The sequence below is a fragment of the Panthera tigris genome, chromosome D4 (assembly GCF_018350195.1).
Source record: "Panthera tigris isolate Pti1 chromosome D4, P.tigris_Pti1_mat1.1, whole genome shotgun sequence".
In the NCBI taxonomy this organism is placed as follows: domain Eukaryota; kingdom Metazoa; phylum Chordata; class Mammalia; order Carnivora; family Felidae; genus Panthera; species Panthera tigris.
Window position 1 is genome coordinate 93,226,155 of NC_056672.1, and position 20,092 is coordinate 93,246,246.

Sequence of the window (20,092 nt, forward strand, 5' to 3'; positions counted from 1 at the left end):
ATGAAAACAGACCACAAACCATGTGTGGACAAACGAGCCTGGCTGTGTGCCACTGTATGTGTGGATATTGGGATTTGAAGTGCAGATGATTTTTATGATTTAAAAAAAACATCTTTGGCTTTCAGGCTTTCAGGTGGCAGGCTCTGGTTTGCTGACTTCTGATGGGGATGTATTCCCTATGCTTCCAGAGCACCCCGTCCTTTGTCAGGACACATATCTGTGGGGTTTTATTTTTTAATTTTTTGAGTAATCTCCCCACCTATCATGGGACTTGAACTCACAACCAGGAGTTGCATGTTCTACCGACTAAGCCAGCCAGGCACCCCACATACTTTGTTTTAATTACTGGTTGCATTATATGTTATTTCTTCGTTATTGTCTTAATGGCGAGACCGTAACCTCATTGAAGGTAGGGTTTTAACTTTTATTAGTTTCCAGCACCTTGAATATTACCTGACACATTTTAGGTGATTTGTAAATGTTGTAAAACTTCATGAAAAAGAAGGAGCTGAAATTGGCTTATGGATTTTTTTTTTTTTTTTTTTTTCCTGTGGTGTTGTCTTAGGGTAAATCTTTTGGAACTAACTGGCTTCCAAATGTTTGTTCATTAGTTTGATTTTGTAACATTTAATGCCTTCCGTGTGTCAGTTTTGAACTCTTGAGCCACATCAGTATAAACATGGCACCTTGTCCCTATGGAGATTCTTGTATTCTAGTTTTGAGAACAACACACACAATTAGTTTGATAATTGCTTAAAAGAGAAAAATGTTGCAGAAGCACCAAAGAGGAAATGTTTAACCACTTGGGGTGGTTAAAGGAAGCTTCCTGTGTGTTCATTCCTGCTGTAGAATGATACCACGGGTGTCTTGCTCAGAATTCCAGATGGAATCTTGGAGAAAGGTTGGCTCCTGCACGTGTACAGATTGGAGTGGAGAGGTGGCTGGCATCTCCCAACAAGCTGGCCATAGCACCCCTGTGGCTTTTGAACACTTGACGTGTATGCACACCAAATTGAGATGTGTTGTGTGAAATGTACACTGGTTTACAGAGACTTACTGAGATATTTTGTATTCTTTTTAGTATTATTTTATGTCGGTTGTATGCTGGAATGATAATATTTTGGAGATATATTGGGCTAAGTAAAGTTTATTACAATTAATTACTCCTATTTCTTCGTCTTAAGTTTGGCTGCTAGAAAGTTTAAAATTACACTTGAGGCTTATCCTGTGTTTCTGTTGGTCAGTACTGCTCTAGCCTGAAGAACATTTGGAGTTGGCGTTCACTTTGGACCGTCTAGGATGAGAGCCCTGTAATCTAGGGGAGAGGATGAGAGATGACTTCTCCAGGGAAGGGGCTAACAAGTAAGAGGACTTAGTGGAAGTCTGGAGGAATGTCCCCATTTTGTGGGTAAGAGGAGGGAGGTATCAGGAGAGACCGGTTGGAAAGCAGACTTGCTGGCGGCTGCCCAGCTGTGGAGCCCTGTGGAACGCGGGTGCACATGTGTGGGTCAGAGCCGCCAGGAACGTGTGGGGTGTGTGTTGCAGTTCTCTCGTCTTTGCATCTGCGGCCCTGCGGGGTGCGTATGGTCATGAGCTCTGGCTCAGTGGGAGGTCTGGGGTTTGGTCCAGCATTGCCACAGATCTCCTAAGCATAGATGTGGGTTGAAACGTTAGACTCTTATTTATTTTTTTAAAGTTTCTGTTTTACTTTATTATTTATTTTGAGAGAGATAGAGCACGAGTGGGGGAGGGCCAGAGAGAGGGAGAGAGAGAATCCCGACTTGGGGCTGAAACTCACACTCAAACTCACAAACCATGAGATAATGATCTGAGTCAAAATCAAGGGTTGGACGCTTAACCCACTGAGCCACCCAGGCGCCCTGAAATGTTAGACTCTTAGCTGCTTTTTAACTTCCACATTCTATCACCCTGGCTTCACAAACATGAGGTGTTTGTGTTCATGTGCTTCTTTACTTTTCTATAAATTAAATCCTAGTGACTCGGACTTCATTCTTCCTTTGCTGTTATCGGGAACTACCTGCCACCCTGCTCTTTGAGGCTGTTGGTACCATTAACCTAGGTGTTGGGAAGTTTGTTGGTTAGTTCTCAGCCTTCATCTTACTAGACCTCTTGACAGCATTTGACATAGTAGTTCAAGAAGAAAGGAGTGCTTAGTTTTCTTCCTTGGGCTTCCGGAACCCCTTACTCTTCTGGTTTTGCCTACCACGTCAGGTCTATTTTCTCAGTCTCGTTTGCAGGACTTTTCCTCTGGAGCCTTGTAGTTACTCAAGTGCCCCAGGGCCCTATTCAGGTCCCCCTGTTCTGTGTCCCTACCCTGAACGACATCAGCCAGTGCTTTGTTGACCCCAGCGTCACCTTTGCCAGGCCTCCAGGTTCCGGGATGTATTAAGTGCTGGGAGGGCCGATGGGCACCTTCAACCCAGGGTGCAGCTGGAGCTCTCGCTGACCTCCGGAGCCTGCTCCTGTGGCCACTTGTCCTTTAGTGACCGACTCCATCTGCAGAAGGCGTTCCTCAGAAACTGCTGTTGGCTCTGCCTTTAGAGTACATCTCACGCCTGCCATAAAGGCTGTGCTGGGGCCCACGCCCGCCTCTTCTTCCCGCTTTTCCATGGCCTCCGCGATCTGTGCTCAGGAGCCTAGGTGTCCTCATAGTGTTTCTGCTGTGCATGCAGACTTCCCGTGGCTTGGGAGCTCTTCACCAGGGCCAACAAGGCCTCGTGTGGCATCAGGTCCTGGGCTCCCTACCATCTTTTCCTGTCACTTCCTCAGCTCATGCTTCAGGCCCAGTGGCCCCCTGGCTTTGTTTGTTTTTTTTTTTAAATGTTTATTTTTGAGAGCGAGATCGCGTGAGACAGTGTGAGCAGGAGAGGGGTAGAGAGAGGGAGACGGAAGATCCGAAGTGGGCTCCATACTGACAAAAAGAGCCTGATGTGGGGTTTGAACCCACGAACTATGAGATCATGATCTGAGCTTAATGAATTTGGATGCGTAACTTGTGGAGCCCCCTGGGTGCCCTATTTTCTTTTATTTAAAAAAAAATTTTTTTTTTAAATTTTAGGATGCACACAAGCTGGGGAAAGGGGTGGGATGTGGGGGGAGAGAGAGAGGGAGAGGGAGAGAGAATCTTAAGCATGCTGTTGGGCACAGAGCCCGATGTGGGGCTCGGTCCCACAGCGCTGAGATGATGACCTGAGCTGAAATCAAGAGTCAGTCGCTTGACTGACTGAGCCACCCAGGCACTCTTGGGCACTCTTTTTTTTTTTTTTTTTTTTTTAATTTTTTTTTAAACGTTTATTTATTTTTGAGACAGAGAGAGACAGAGCATGAACAGGGGAGGAGCAGAGAGAGAGGGAGACACAGAATGTGAAACAGGCTCCAGGCTCTGAGCTGTCAGCACAGAGCCCAACGCGGGGCTCGAACTCACGGACCGCGAGATCATGACCTGAGCCAAAGTCGGCCGCTTGACCGACTGAGCCACCCAGGCGCCCCGGGCACTCTTTTTTAAAGAATAACTTTCTTTCCTCTGTTGTCTCTCATTTTTTAGTATTACTGTAGAATGAATCTATGTTTATTAAATGCAGTCTTTTTTTTTAACGTTTTCTCTTTAGAGTGCAAATTATACCAAATTTACCATTGGAGGCTTTCAAGCAAGATTCTATTTTTTAAATTTTTGTTATTTTTCTTTTTTAAATATTTATTTAAATTCAGGTTAGTTAACATACTGTGTAGTATTGGTTTCAGGAATAGAATTTAGTGATTCATCACATATAACGCTCAGTGCTCATCACAACAAGTATTCTCCTTAATGCCCATCCCCATGTAGCCCATCCCCTACTTCCCTCCCTCCTAACCCTCAGTTTGTTCCCTCTGTATTTGAATCTCTTATGGTTTGCTTCCTTGTCTGTTTTTGTCTTATTTTTCCTTCCCTTCCCCTATGTTCACCTGTTGTGTTTCTTAAATTCCACGTGAGCGAAATCATACGGTATTTTTCTTCCTCTGACCTGTTTCACTTAGCATAATATACTCGAGTTCCATCCACGTTGTTACAAATGGCAAGATTTCATTCTTTTTGATCACTGAATAATATTCCATTGTGTATATACACTACTTCTTTATCTGTCAATCGATGGACATGTGGACTTTTTCCATACTTTGGCTGTTGTTGATAGTGCTGCTATAAACATTGGGGTGCATGTGCCCCTTCGAATCAGCGTTTTTGTATTCTTGGGATAGATACCTAGTCGTGCAGTTGCTATTTCTTTTTGACATTAGTCTTTGAGTGTCTTCTTGTTTTGCAGGATAACAGAATTGTAAGAATATGTTTTGTACAGTTCTTGGCAAATGAAAACCTAGATGAAGTGGAAACTTTCCTAGGAAAACATGATTTGTCAAAATTTACCCTAGTAAAGATAATATGCTGGTTATTTGTTGCTGCGTAACAGATACTCTCAAGTTTAGCAGCTTAACAAAGCAGAGATTAATGATCTCACGGTGTCTGTGGTTAGGACCCCATCCTGGGACCTTGGGGTCGGGGTCTCCTGAGCAAGGTCACAAACAGGATGCCAGATGGGCTGCAGCGGCCTCAGAGTACAGTTAGGACAAGACCTTCTTCCAGGCCCTCAATCTGTCTGGGTTATATCACGCATCCTACCCCCTACCTCTTTATCCTGCACTTCCTCCTTCCCTCCCTGTCGAGCTCCTCCTCTCTGTTACTCAGCCTAGTAACAAAGTTAGTTGCTTATCATCTTCGCTAATCTTCAACATTTTATTCATGGGATTAAGCAATGCATCAGACAAGAGAACTATTAGAGGCAAAAGAATTAGAAAATAAATAGTAAACAGTAAAACTATTTGCAAGTGTGATGACTGTGCCTGGAAACCCTAAGAGGGTCAGTGCTAAAATGCAGATGTTGAGATCATTGACTGGATGTAAAATTGACACATAAACATCAAGAGCCTTCAGATATACAGAACATCAGCCCCCTTGACAACACTGTCACAAAGGATGAAATACTCTGAAGTGAGTTGGAAATGTACAAAATTTATATAAGGAAAACTGTAAAACACTCCTGAAGCAAAAGACCTGAACCAAGGAAAGACACTTCTTGTTCTTGGACATCATAAAGATGTTAGTTCTCTCAAGTAAATATAGAAATTTACCTTTTTCCTTGTAAAAATACAAGGAATCATTCTTTATTCTTTCTCACCTCTTGCATTCAGTCCATCAGGAAGTCCTGTTGGCTGTACCCACAGGACAACAGCTCAGTTCTGCCACCACTGTCCCTCTAAAGGTGTCACTACTTGGAACTAAGTCACCACTGTGCCTTTCTTGGATTATAGCAGTCACCCCTTCATTGGTCTTCCTAGTTTTTCTGTCTTCATGCTGTACCTACCCGATCTATTTTTTGTGCCAAAGCCAGACTGGTCCTTTAAACATTAGATTGTGTTGGAGCTGTTCAATATCTTGACTGTAGTGGTAGATAGGTGAACCTGAACAGGTGACAAAATTGTGTAGGATGTAACACAGTGACTTCCATCTGAATACAACTAAAGGTGAGGAAATCTGAGTAAGATTGGTGGGTTATATCAGTCTCAGTTCAGTATCCTGGTTATGATATCATACTGTAGTTTTATAAAACGTTACAGTGGGGCAAAGTGAGTATTAGTGGGTTGAATAGTGTCCTCTCAGATTCATGTTCATCTGGAACCCCAGAATGTGACCTTATTTGGACACAGGGTCTTTGCCAATGTAATTTATTAAGGATCTCAGGATGAAATCATCCTAGATTTAGAGTGAGCCCTATGTCCAATGACTGGTGTTCTCTTAAGAGGAGGACAGACCCAGATACAAAAGAAGCTTGCCATGTGCTCACAGGCAAAGTTTGGAGCGACGCATCTGTGAACCAAGGAAGACCACGGATTGCCATAGCCACTGGAAGGTGGAAGAAGCAAGGAAGGATTCTTCCCTGGAAGCTTCAGAGGGGGCATGGCCCTGCCGTCACCTTGATGTTGGACTGCTGATCTCCAGAACTGTGAAAAGATACCAAGTTTATTTTATTTTAAGCCACCCGGTTTGTGGTACTTTGTGACAGCAACCCTGGGAAACTTATACACTGGGCAAAGTGTACAAGGCAGCCTATTATGTCTCATGCTTCACACGATTCTACAGTTATCTCAGTTGAAGATAACCATTTGAGGAACTGCCAGAATGTTTGCCACAGTGACTGCACAGTTTTGTATACCCATCAGCAGTCTAGGAGGGTTCTAATTTCTTTACAGCAGCATCAACACTTGCTATGGTCTTTCTTTTTTTTTTTTAATAGGTTAATTTATTTATTTTGAGACACACACACACACACACACACACAGCAGGGGAGGGGCAGAGACAGAGAATCCCAAGCAGGCTCCACACTGTCAATGCAGAGCCCAATGCAGGACTCTATCCCACAAACTCTGAGATCATGACCTGAGCCAAAAGAGTTGGATGATCAACTGACTGAGCCACCCAGGCACCCCCTTTGAAACATTTTAAATTAATTTTTGTATGTAAATTAGTTTTGTATGACCCATTTTACATTAAATTAATTTTGTAGGCAGAGGTTAAAATACGTTGTTTTGCATGTGGATATCCAGTTGTCCCAGCACCATTTGTTGAAAAGACTGTTTTTTTTCACCATTGAATGGTTTTGGTATCATTGTCGAAAATTGATTAACTGTAGATTTATGGGTTTATTCCTAGACTCTTCAATTCTGTTACCAGTGATCACGTGTCTGTCTTTATGCTAGTACCACACTCCTATTTATTGTAGCTTTGTAGTAAGTTTTGTAATGAGGATGTGTGAGTTCTCCAACTTCGTTCTTTTTCAAGATTATTTTGGCTGTTTTGGGACTCTTAAAGTTCCCATGTGAATTTTGAGGTCCCCTGTCACTTTCTACAAAGAAATCGTCTGAGATTCTGATAAGGATTGTGCTGAGGTTTCTTTTCAATATAGCGATCTCTGTTTAGTATACAAGATATATAAAGAACTTATAAAACTCAACACCCCCAAAAAGCAAATAATCCAATTAAAAATGAGCAGAAGACATGAATAGACATTTTTCCAAAGAAGATATACAGATGGCCAACAGACACATGAAAAGATGCTCAGGGTGCCTGGCTGGCTTAGTCTGTAGGGCATGCACCTCTTGATCTCAGGGTTGTGAGTTTGAGCTCACATTGGGCGTAGAGATTACTTAAACTTAAAAAAAAATGCCTGACATCACTCATCATCTGGGAAACACAAATCAAAACTACAATGAGATATCACCTCATACCTGTCAGAATGGCTAAACTCAACAACACAAGAAACAACAGGTGTTGGCAAGGATGTGGACAAAGGGGAACCCTCATGTACTGTTGGTAGGAACACAAACAGGTGCAGCCACTCTGGGAACAGTATGGAGGTTCCTCAAAAAGTTAAAAATAGAACCACCCTACAATCTAGCAATTGCACTACTAGATATTTACCCAAAGAATACAAAAATACTAAGTCACAGGGAGACATTCACCCCAATGTTTGTAACATTATCTGTGATAGCCAGACTATGGAAACAGCCCAACTTTCCATCGACTGGTGAATAGCTAAAGAAGATGTGGTGTATATGTATGCAATGGAATATTACTCATCCATAAAAAAGAATGAAATCTTATCATTTGCAGTGACATGGATGGAGCTAGAGTGTATTATGCTAAATGAAATAAGAGAAAGACAAATACCATATGATTTCACTCATGTGGAATTTAAGAAACAAAGCAGATGAGCAAAGGGGCAAAAAAGAGAAGCAAACCAAGAAACAGACTCTTAACTATAGAGTACAAAGTGATGGTTATCAGAGGGGATGTGGGAGGGGGATGGGTTAAATAGATGATGAGAATTTAAGGAATGCACTTGTGATGAGCACTGAGTGATATATGGAAGTGTTGAATCACTATATTTCACACCAGAATCTAACGTTATACTGTATATTAACTAACTGAAATTAAAACAAAAACTAAAATATATATATCTCCAGTGATCCCTGAGTGGAGTCATATGTATACCTGATGCCAAGAAACGTGAGCAAATGTTTCTTGACATCCAAATTGAATTGCAGACTAACAGACATTATTGGGTCCTAATGGCAGTGGCCAGATTGAATGGTGTGGACAGGGAGGCAGCACAGACCTGAAGACTTGTGTGAGCGCTGGGCCTACCCATGGCCAAAAACGTGTTACTGGATGGACAGACACTGGGAGATGTCTTTGTACTTGGAAGGTGTAGGCAGTGTGCATGTGAGGCAGAGTCCACAGGGTGGTCAGAGTCTGGGCTGGGTGGTGGGGTGTGTCTGAGCTGGATGGTGGTGATGATGGTTCATACGAGGCGGGCGGGGGTGGGGGTTGGCGGCAGAGGCAGGTATCAAGGATCCTTGGTTTGAGGAGAAGCAGCAGGAAGGAACCCATTGTTGATTTAGAACACCTAGCTGGCAGCCTAGCCCATGGGGGCTGGTCACAAAGACCAAAAGCTGTTTTGATGCACAGGCCCAGGCACCTTATCTTTGGGACTTTAGCTGAAGAGACGATAGTGCTTTGCATGTATTAGGTACTCACTGAATACCCTTGAACAGTGAATGAATTCATAGTAATGATCACTTATGAAGACATTGTTTTTCAAAGTAAAGAGGAATTGAAAAATCACAGATGATTAGTGATAGAAAAATGCTTAAATACTTATCATATGTCAACTTGAAATATTATACTACTATTAATGGGATAATTGTGAAGACTATGGAGATACGGAATGTTTAAGGGAAAATGATTGGTGTGACTCATGATCATGTAAAATGTGTACATCTGAAGAGAAAGTGGAAGGAAATGAAAATTTTGAGTTAAGGTAGTGATATTTATTTTAAAATTTCCTTTTACGAATACCTTCCTGATAAAGACTATTGCCTGTGATTGCCTTGGAGCTGGGCTGGGCCCGAGTATGGGCTAGAACTACAACCAGGAGGGCAGAGGGTTGTGGACGGGTCCTGCTGGTCTCTAGTTGTTGTGTACATGTGGTCTGCACCTCTGTCTGCTCAGTCATCACGTGCAGATTGGGTGTCTGTCCCGTGCCACGTCTGGGCATGTGGCAGTGAGCCAGACGGACAGGAGCTTGTATCCCAGCAGAGGACACAGATGTGGGAAGAGCAAATGAGGAGGGATGTGGGAAGACAGGCATTGCAGTCTTGAGGAGTCAGCGAGGAAGCCAGTGTCACCGCAGTGGTGTTAAGTGGATAACCTCTGGGGGAGATGGAAGGTTCTGACTTAAGTTTGAACAGGGCCATTCTTGTTGCATGTTGGGAATCAGCTGAGGGGCCAGCGTGTGAGCGGATGACATGAAGAGCTGCTGTGTGGTCAGCTGATGGAGACGTGGCTTGGGGAGACAGAAAGAAGGTCAGATTCAGGGTAAGTTTTAAAGATGGAACACTCGGTGTGCCTGGGTGGCATGGTCAGTTAAGCGTCCAACTCTTGATCTCAGCCCGGGTCTTGATCTCAGGATCACGAGTTCTGGCCCCAGGTTGGGCGCCATGTTGGGTGTGGAGCCTACTTTAAAATAAATAAATAAATAAAATAAAGCTGGGACATTCAAGATTGGCAAGTGAGAAGTTGAGGATAATGTCTTGAGAAATGGTCAGATCCTGGAAATATGTTGAAGGGTAAGCCAAAAGGATTTGCTGATGGATTGGCTGTAGTTTGTGACATGAAGGAGAGAAAACCAGATTTTGAGGCCTTGGGCTTGAGCTCTGGCAGTGGTGGTAGAGTGAGATGGGGTGTTCCAAGGAGAGTAGATTTGCGGGGGGTGGATCATAAGCTTGGTGTTAGATACGTTAACGTACATTCAGGTGGAGATGTTTAGGTAGAAGGAGGTCTGAGCTGGAAATACAGATGTGGAAGTCTCAATCCTGTAGAGAGGAAATTAAACCAAGAGATGGCATTAGTCACCAGGGAGGGAGTCTCTAGAGGCCTTCTCAGCCTCACTTATCGTATGGACAATGTGGCCCTGGCCATTCTTTATTGTAGGGCTGACCTGTGCAGTAGAGAGGGTCTAACAGCCTCCCTGGCTTCGACGCACTAGATGCCAGTCACTCCTCCTGACACCGTCATGACAGTGAAGAATATCTGGGGGTGGGGGATGTGGTGGCGCAAATTGCCCCTGGTTGAGAACTGCCTATTTAGAGAGGATATAGCTGGAATCTGACCACTTCTATGAATTTGATGTCAGTCACACGCTCAGTCTCTAGACCATTGCAGGATTCTGGTTACTTACTCTTGCTTGTATGATTCATTTTCTGCCAGGAATCCAGAGGGGCCTTAAACAAAAATACCATAAACAAAAATACCAGTCTCGGATTACTCCCCTCCCTCCCTTAAAGCCACTCTGTTATGGTAAAGTGTAGACCCTGCTTGTCAAAGGCCTTGGACCAGCCTGCCTCCCACTCACCAGGCTCCTCCCTGTCTGGTCTGAGCCCTTGCTATCCTTGTGCTTAGAATGTTCTTGTGTCTAAAGTACCTGCCCTGTGTTTTTCTGTTCCTTTACCTTGGTTTTTTATCTGAAGTTATCTTTTGTTTTTTTCATTTTTTAAAATTTAATTTACATCCAGGGTAGGTAGCATATAGTGCAATAATGATTTCAGGAGTAGATTCCTTAATGCCCCTTGTCCATTTAGCCCATCCCCCCCACCTCCCACAACCCCTCCAGCAACCCTCTGTTTGTGTTCTATATTTAAGAGTCTCTTAAGTTTTGTTCCCCCCCCTTTTATATTATTCTTGCTTCCCTTCCCTTATATTCATCTGTTCTGTGTCTTAAAGTCCTCATATGAGTGAAGTCACATAATATTTGTCTTTCTCTGACTGACTCATGTCAGAGAAATGATGGCTTCCTGATGGCTTCCTGTCTTATGTTAAGGTCTTTCATCCATTTTGAGTTTATTTTTGTGTCTGGTGTGAGAAAGTGGTCCAGGTTCATTTTTCTGCATGTTGCTGTCCAGTTTTCCCAGCACCACTTGTTGATCTGAGTGTCTGTTGTTGTGCCAGTACCATACTGTCTTGATGATTACAACTTTGTAATACGTCTTGAAGTCCAGGATTGTGATGCCTCCAGCTTCGGTTTTCATTTTCCAAGATTGCTTGGCTATTCGGGGTCTTTTCTGGTTCCATACAAATTTTAGAATTGTTTGTTCTAGCTCTGTGAAGAATGCTGGTGTTATTTTGATAGGGATTGCACTGAATATGTAGATAGCTTTGGGTAGTATCGACATTTTAACAGTGTTCTTCCAATCCAGGAGCATGGAATATTTTTCCTTTTTTGTGTGTGTCCTCTTGCATTTCTTTCATAAGCTTTCTATAGTTTTCAGTGTATAGATTTTTCACCTCTTTGGTTATGGTTATTCCTAGGTCTTTTATGGTTTTGGTGCAGTTTTTCATATATTTTTTTCAGGGGTTTGATGTCCTGCCCTGTCTGTCCCCTTCGCTTAAGAATGTGCACTTGAGGGCACCACATCATGTGTCTCTCTGTGCACTGTGGCTTCAGTGCTTGTCCTTGTAGATTATTGTGCACCTTTATGCGCCAGTGTAGGTGTCCATTATGAATGTTACATATGAACGCTGGTGGCCAGTACATGTATTTTAAGTAGCTTTTTTCCATAGTGCTTACTGTTTTCCACAGATTGTTTCCATTTACTTTTCTTCTGCCCAGTCCAAGATAGATATCATTCCTAACTGTGCTTTTCAGTACTTAGAAATTTTAATGTCACATTATTTTCTTAAAAATTGAGGCCTAAGAGGGTTGCCTGGGTGGCTCAGTCGGTTGAGTGTCTGACTTCGGCTCAGGTCATGATCTTGTGGTCTGTGAGTTCGAGCCCCGCATCAGGCTCTGTGCTGACAGCTCGGAGCCTGGAGCCTGCTTCCGATTCTGTGCCTCCCTCTCTCTCTGCCCCTCCCCTGCTCATGCTCTTTCTCTCTGTCAAAAATAAATAAAATTTTAAAAAATTAAAAAAAAATTGGGGCCTAAAAATGTGTTCTTATTTTTATTTTTTAAATTTTATTTATTTTTGAGAAAAAGAGAGAGTGCAAGTGGAGGAGAGGCATAGAGAAGGGTCAGAGGATCCTAAGTGGGCTGTTTGCTGACAGCCTGATGTGGGGTTCAAACTCAAAAACTGTGAGATCATGACCTGAGTCAAAGTCAGACACTTAACCGACTGAGCCACCCAGGCACCCCCTTAGTTTAGTTTTTGATGTTGAATTCCTTATTTCTTCTGGAGTTGGCTTTTTTCTTGTATTTAAAAAAAGATTTTTAAAAAATGTCAGTTGGGATTCCGTGTCCTCTTTTTTCACGTCCTGCATCATTTCTTCCTAGCTTCAGGTATTGAACAGGTCTTCCTTTCTCCATGAAACTGATGCCCCATATCTCAGAATTCACATGTGTGTGAATTTCTTTCTGGATTTATGCCTTTGGCCAGCTTGCCAGCAGCAGTATGCTGCTTAGTTATCTTGTTTCATCATACATCCTGGAAATTAGTAGGGCAAGTCACTCCTCCATGCTTCCTTCAAAAGCATTCTGGATAATTTTGACCCTTTATTTTTTAATATAAACTTTAGAATCCTCAAACTTCATGAAAAATGTTATTGGGATATTAATTGGAATTGCACTGAATCTGTAGATCAATTTGATGAGAATGGACATCTTCCCAATATTGTGTCTTCCTATTTGTGAATATAGTATGTCTCTCTATTCATTTAGGTTTAAAAAAGAATTTTTTTTTAATGTTTATTTTTGAGATAAGGGGTATGAGGGGCAGAAAGAGGAAGACAGAGGACCCACAGCGGGTTTGGTGCTGACAGCAGAGAGCCTGATGCAGGGTTTGAACTCACGAACCATGAGATCATGACATGAGCCAAAGTCGGGTGCTTCACCAGCTGAGCCACTCAGACATCCCTATTCATTCAGTTTTTTAATAAAAAGTTTCAATGAAATTATATTTTTCCTAAACCGATGATTCTCTGATGCCATCATTAAATGATGTTCTCTCTGTTAATTACCATGTCTAATTGTTCACTGGTGGTACATAGCAAGGCAGCTGAATATTTTTTTTTTTTTTAATTTTTTTTTTCAACGTTTTTTATTTATTTTTGGGACAGAGAGAGACAGAGCATGAACGGGGGAGGGGCAGAGAGAGAGGGAGACACAGAATCGGAAACAGGCTCCAGGCTCCGAGCCATCAGCCCAGAGCCCGACGCGGGGCTCGAACTCACGGACCGCGAGATCGTGACCTGGCTGAAGTCGGACGCTTAACCGACTGTGCCACCCAGGCGCCCCAAGGCAGCTGAATATTTAACCTTACATACAGTCACCTTCCTAAGCTCTGCTGTTATTCCTAGTCATTTATAGGTCATGTGATCTGCAAGTACTAACAGTCTTATTTCTTCCTTTCTGATACTCATACTGCAAATTTCTTGTCTAATTGTACCAGTTAGTGTTGAATGGAGGCAATGCTGGTGGTTGCCCTTGTTCTTGGTTTCGTTTATTTATTTATTTATTTATTCATTTTTTTAAAATTTATTTATTTAGAGAGAGAGTGTGGGTGTGTGCAAGCAGGGGAGGGGCAGAAAGAGTGAATCCTAAGCAGGCTCTGTGCTGTTAGCATAGAGCCTGATTCAGGGCTTGAACTCAGAAACCGTGAGATTATGACCTGACCTGAAATCACGAGTCAGATGCTTAACCAACTGAGCCACCCAAGCGCCCGTTGTTTATTTGTATTATTATTCCTTTTTTTAAAATTTTAAGTTTGTTTGTTTATTGAGAGAGAGAGAGAGAGAGAGAGAGAGAGAATGAGAGCAGGAGGGGCAGAGAGAGAGAGAAGGAGAGAGAGAATCCTAAGCAGGCGTCACACTGCCAGCACAGAGCCTGGTGTGGGGCTTGAACTCATCAATCCAATTCTGGATTTTGTAGGAAATGCATTTACAATGTCTTTTGGGGTTCCTTGGCCCAATTCCATGTGGGGAGGGCCATTCCCCACATATAGTACCAAGCAGTTCTCTGATACCAGCAGGGTGTACAGTGTCCATGAATTCAACTCATTTCTGACATTACTTGGAGAAAGTATCTGGTTCCACAGGTTAAGTGTTGAGTCCTACAAGACTGCTCCTTCTCCCATTTAAGATGCCAGTCACAAATCCAGGTGGTTGCCTCTGCTACTGACTGACTGGCTACAGATTGGAGGTTCCATTGACCTTCTCCTTAGGTTTGATTAATTTGCGAGAATGGCTCACAGAACTCAAGAGACTCATCTTACTAGATTCCTGGTTTATTATAAAGAGATATAACTCAGGAATAGCCCAATGAAAGAGATGCCCAGGGCCAGGTGTGTGGAAGGGCAGGTACTTACATGCCCTCACCAGGTGTGCTGCTTTTCCTGAAAATCTCCACGTGTTTACCAATCTGGAGGTTCTCTGAACCCTGCCCTTTAGGGTTTTTATGGAGGCTTTATTACTTAGCTGTTTATTAAACTCATTGGCCATTGGTGGGCAATTGATTCAGCCTCCAGCCCCTCTGACCTCCCCAGAGGTCTGGTTGGGACTGGAAGTCCTACCCCTCTAATCCTGTGGTTGGCAGGATTCATGGGCAAGCAGTTCCCATCCTTTAGGGCTTTCCCAAAGTCATCTCATTAACATAAAAAAAGACACCTGCATCACTCTCTATGCTTGGGAAATTGCAGAAGTTTTGGGGACTTGAGCCAGAAATGAGGAAGAAGACCAAATACATATTTCCTGTAATAAATTGCAATATCACAGCATGATGTTTACTTTATTAGTTTTTTAATACTCTTTATCAGAATAAGGAAATTTCTGTTCCTAATTTACTGAGTTTTTAAAATCATACTTGGGTATTGAATTTTACCAACATTAAAAAAAATCTGTTAAATTGGTAGATTACATTTATGAATTTTATAAAGTTAAATCACACTTGTATACCTGGGATACACCCAGTAATGCCTGGTAGTGTTTTCTATGCTTTTGGATTCAAGTTGCTGATGTATTCCTTAGAAGTTTTCATTTATAATAGAAATTACCAATTATTTTATTGTCTCTTTCCATCTCTTGGATTCATTTTCCTGTTCATTTATACCTTCTTTAGATGGATTTGTTGTTAAGCCCTTGACAGAGGTATTGGTGACCTTTTTCCATGAAGCTGCAGTCCACAGGTTGTGTTTGGATAGTTATTTTGGGTATGAAGAGGTAGGGGTGATGGCCTGGGGAGACCATGTGGCTGGTTGGGCAGAGATTCTCGTCAAGATTCTGGTTTTGCTGTGACTGGTGGGGCAATGGGTGCTTAGTACATGGTTAAAGAACTGAGTAGGTGGAGAAGCAGGGCCCAGTGGGGCCAGCACACTGTGCAAGGCTGGGTGCATCAGAATTCTTAGCACACTGGTGGCCCAAAGAAAAGAAGAGTAAATAGTAAGGAAAGGTGCATGTTGCAGGGTAACTTTTTGCATCCTTTCTGCTCTTAATCTTCCTTACAAAGGCCACGTGCTATTAATAATTTCTTATAATTCCTTCCCAAAAGATTTTTGTGCGCATGCCAGCATCTCTGTTCTTACAGGGATCTCACAGACACACTCTTCTGTACCTTAACTTGTGTTTGTCTCCATGGTTTTCCCCCAGTAGCTCATCAGCTTTTTCTTACACTTTTCAAGAGCTTTTAAGTATTTCCTTGTGAGCCTCTAACAATTTCTGTATCTAGTTGGTGGATATTTATTTATTCATTTTACTATATTTTTAAAAAATTTATTATTTTGAGAGAGAGAAAGAGAGAGCAAGAGCAAGTAGGGGAGGGGCAGAGAGAAAGGGAAAGAGAGAAATCCTAGGCAGGCTCCATGCTAACAGTGCAGAGCCTAATGAGGGGCTCGAACCCACAAACCGCAAGATCATGACCTGAGCTGAAACCAAGAGTCGGACGCTTAACCAACTGAGCCACCCATGCACCCCAGGTTGGTGGATATTTTAGATGGTCTAATCTAGAAAGAAGGCTGAGTGGATGTCCTTGTTAGGTATGATTTGGAGTCCTTTTGCGAGGGTATCTTAGGGTAAACTAAAAAATAACCCTTGCCTTGCCAAGGGTTACGTATGTGTTAAAATTTTGTAAATGTTGCCAAGCTGCCCCCAATGCGGTTTCATTAATTTTATTATCTCAACAGTATATGAGAATTGCCTGTTTATCCCTACTCTCATACTGTCAGGGTTTAAGATTTTTTGCCCATCTGATAGGTGAAAATGGTATCTTCGTTGTTTTAAATGCATTTTCTTAGTAATGAGCGAATAGTTGTATCTGTTTTCATTACCTGTGCTTTTATGTTTCTTTAATCAGCCTGACTTTTCTTTCCTTTGTAAGTCTGACGAGTGGGAACTCAGGGTGGGGTCGGATTGTTGTCTGTTCTTCGTGAGCTGTCGGTAGATTTGTACAGGACCGTGGCTCCATCGATAATGTGTGTTCTACAGCTGAACTTCCAGTCTGTGTCTGAGTTTGGTGTCTTTGTCGTTTGCTCTTGGCTGAATGGAATCCAGGTACTTCAAGAAGAATGACCTTCATTTTTCTGGCTGACCTTTGACTTGACCCCCCTCCCTGTGATGGTTCTGGGGTTCAGCCACAGCCCGCAGGCCCCAGCATCCAACCGAAAATACAGCATGGTGGGTAGGGAGTTTACAGAAGAGCATTTATATAGGAAGGTTAGTATTATTTTTTTCATATAACCTCAAAAATAGGAAATAATATTTGTGGTTTTATTTTGAAGTTTGCTTGAAACACCACTTTTAAAATATTGCCTCTTTTAAAAAAGGGGCTTCAGATATTTCGTTTTGTGTTAAGAGCCACAACTCGGACTTGATTGGAGGGGCGGCACAGCTGTGGAAGGGTCTCTTCTCCTAAAGAGGAAATTCCATAGTGGAGGATGGGGGACATGTGGGCGGAGACCCGCTGCTCTCACACTTGACTGGGGCCCTGAGACCGCCCCCCTCCAAGGTGTGCTTGCGCTGGGAGGGCAGGAGCACTTGGAGGAGGGGTCTGATGTACATGGCAAGCTTTAGGTTTGCTTCCCTGTGATTCAGTCACTGGGTTCTTGGCTCTAAAGGTCATCTGTAAGGTGAGTTCCTTATGACAGGGCTGGTAAGAGGACTCTTGTTCCCTTAGACTTGACCTCAGGTTCCTATCCTAGGTTTCTGTTAGTATTTTTTACACAAAGCTGATCCCAAGAGACCCTAAGAGTGATTTTTCTTTTGGCGGTGGTAGGGATGAGCTGTTTTGATGGTTTCTTTAAAAAGACCTTTCCCCATTTTTAGGGTGAAGACGATAAACGTAGAATGGTTTCCTCCTGAGAAAACTCCGCTCACTTAAAATGTTCGTTGTAACCATCTGAGGGGGTTCAGGTGCACTGTGGGCCCGTACCTCTGGACTGCTCCCTGCCTTGAGCTCCCTCCATTTCAGGAGGTGCTTACAGATGGTGGAAAAGGGCAGTGGAGCTGCTGTGATTCCCCTGCAGTGGCCGCAGCCAACAACTGCACTAGTGCAGGAGGGAAAAAATGGGTAGAGGTGCAGGCAAGGAACGTGGCGTTTAATATTTTTCCTCTCTCGTTTAACCCCTTTCTTCACGAAGGTGCTCCTAGGCTGGGGGCAGGGCCTAGGAGGTAGGGTGTTGGTGGGGTCACCTCCTTGTCCCACCCCCGCCGCACCCCACCCCCTACAGAATAACCCTGTCGTGATGTCCTGTCACCAGATGTGTGTGCTTTCTTGGGAGTGGGGGTGGGCGATCCCGCCGAAGCTCTGATTATTGAAAACTATGTAAGGCCTGTTAGTTAAGCTGATGATAAGCCAGTATTTTTTCTCTTGCTTCAACGTTTACAGAGAAAGTACTGGAAGCTTTGGCTGACTAATGGTGTTGCCTCGTTTTTTCCTTCCCTGCCCCATGGTGGCCTCAGTGGTGATGGGGAGCAAGGAGGGCATGAGTGAGAGAGTGTGGGGGCCGGGGACCAGCCAGGCTGTGTGTGGAGGATCTGGCCATGTTATTTTGCAGTTGGCTCATTTTCCATGCAGGCTGAGGAGAAAGAAGTCTGTCAGCTCCGGGCTTGAGACTGGCACTGACCACTCCCCAAGAGTGCCCCTTGGAAGGCGGTGCCTTGCCTAATGGGATCTGCTTGAGCACGTGTTCAGGTTGCAGGATGGCCCTGTCTGCCTTGGTGAGTGGGGGACTCCATTTTCCTTGGAACGACAGAAATGAGGTCGTGGAGAGATGCCGAGACCCAAGGCAGCAGAGCTTCCACAAGGGCTTTCTCAGCTGTTCCGTAGAAAAGCAAGACAGTGGATAAGCACGTGCTAGACACATCTTGGGGGGAGCGACCTGGTGAGGGGCTGTGGTTTTACTTATTGGAAATCGCAGGATTGGAGCAGATTGGTGCATAGGCTGCCTGTTCTAGAACTGTATTCTTGGAACAAAAGGGTGGGGGAGGGTAGGCTACTCTCCTAGATCTGAGGAAACTCCAGCTCAGCCAGCGGAATGAGGAAGAGGGAACAATAGGGACGGCTCCTTTGTGCCTGCCCTTGAACGCGGGGCCACTGTGAATCCAGGCCCTGCACCCGCTGGCCCGCTGGGAAATGGCGCCGCCGTGGGTGGTGGTTCTGAGAGGAACCATTTAACCAGGTATGCAGATGCGTGTTGAACACCCGTGATGGGAATTTCATTGGTGGTTCATGTTAGCAGCGTAGCCCATAATGGAGCGTTTGTTTTCTTATTTTCTGAGTGGAAAGTGTGCTTTTAGAGGAACTTTTCCCCAGGCCATGTTGAGGTCGCACCCTGTGCAAGGGCAGCTTCTGGCCTCCCCTCCCTTTCTTCTCCTTCTCCTCTTCCCTCCCTCCCCCTTCCCCACCCCTCTCAGATGAAGGGTCCTTCTGTGCGAAGGGTGGGCCGGAGACCAGGGTGGGCTGGAGACCGTTGGCAGGTGAAGCCTGCAGGTGCAAGGTGGGGGCAGAGCCTAGGCACGTGGGGAAGGCAGGCGGTTGGTGGGGGAGGCCTCTCTTAGGTAGACATTTGCTTTTCATTTTAAGAGAATTTTAGAGATGGGGAGTGTTTTTAAATGTTAGAAGATTTTTATCTTCTTGAAGCAGCGCAAATCATCTGAGGACCGTGGTATTACGAGAAAACAGCATGACCAAAGTGAAAACATTCAAGTGAGGTAAAAAGTTTTGGTGGCCTTTTAAAATAAAAAATACAGTCAGTCAAGCATTTTGTCATGTCTTTAGAGAACTAGTCGAGGAAGGATACGCTTCTGTACTGTTCATCACAGTGGCCTGGACTTTTTGGCATTTGAAACTGTGTTGGAGTTCATGCTGTGTAGGGCGCGTGCTGCTTGGTGGGCTTCACAGAATCCAGCAAAGAGCCCATCCAAACTAGCTCACCTTCAGGGTAAGCCTCTCTGTAGAATTGCAACAGAGGCTGTGAGGGACTTCTTCGAGGTCCATTTCCTCTAACGCATTTCTGTTTCACAGACTTTCTTTGGAAAAGAAAAGTGAGCAAATGTTGCGAAGGAGAGCTCACAGCTGCTTCTTAGATTTTTGAAGAGCACGTTCTTTTCTGCCTGGGGCAGGAAGTGGGGCCCTTGGAACTGTGCGAAACTGTGTGCAGGAGGAGGAGGAGGAGGAGGAGGAGGAGGAGGACGACGACGACGAGGACGAGGACCGCCAAAGGAAGAAGTGGTGCTGGCTGTTCACCCCTGGGAGCCTGACCAACATGAGACTTCAGGCTCTTTCTAGGAGAGGAATACCCCCATTCACCGCCCCCCCCGCCCAGTCCACGTTCCACCCACTCACGCCCCCCACCCCCCATCCACTCTCCCACTCACTCTCCTCCCCACCCCTCCATCCCCCCCCCCCCCATCCATTCCAGCAGCCACCAACTCCCCCATTTATCCATCCATCAGATACTCATTACCTATTATACACCAGAATGACTAGTCTGGAAACTTGGG

The 20,092-nt window shown here is 44.1% G+C and overlaps 1 protein-coding gene across 5 annotated transcripts in view; it reads left to right on the plus strand.

Annotated features, from left to right (window-relative positions):
* EHMT1 (euchromatic histone lysine methyltransferase 1) overlaps positions 1-20,092 on the plus strand; it is a 151,700-nt gene that overhangs the window by 15,586 nt on the left and 116,022 nt on the right. The window contains exon 1 of one of the 5 annotated variants that reach the window (XM_042964408.1): positions 17,914-18,768. The exons of the other annotated variants lie outside the window; for them this stretch is intronic. The gene's annotated coding sequence lies outside the window, so the exon portion shown is untranslated. Of the gene's footprint in view, positions 1-17,913; positions 18,769-20,092 lie in introns of those variants that run through there. 5 annotated transcript variants of the gene reach the window in all.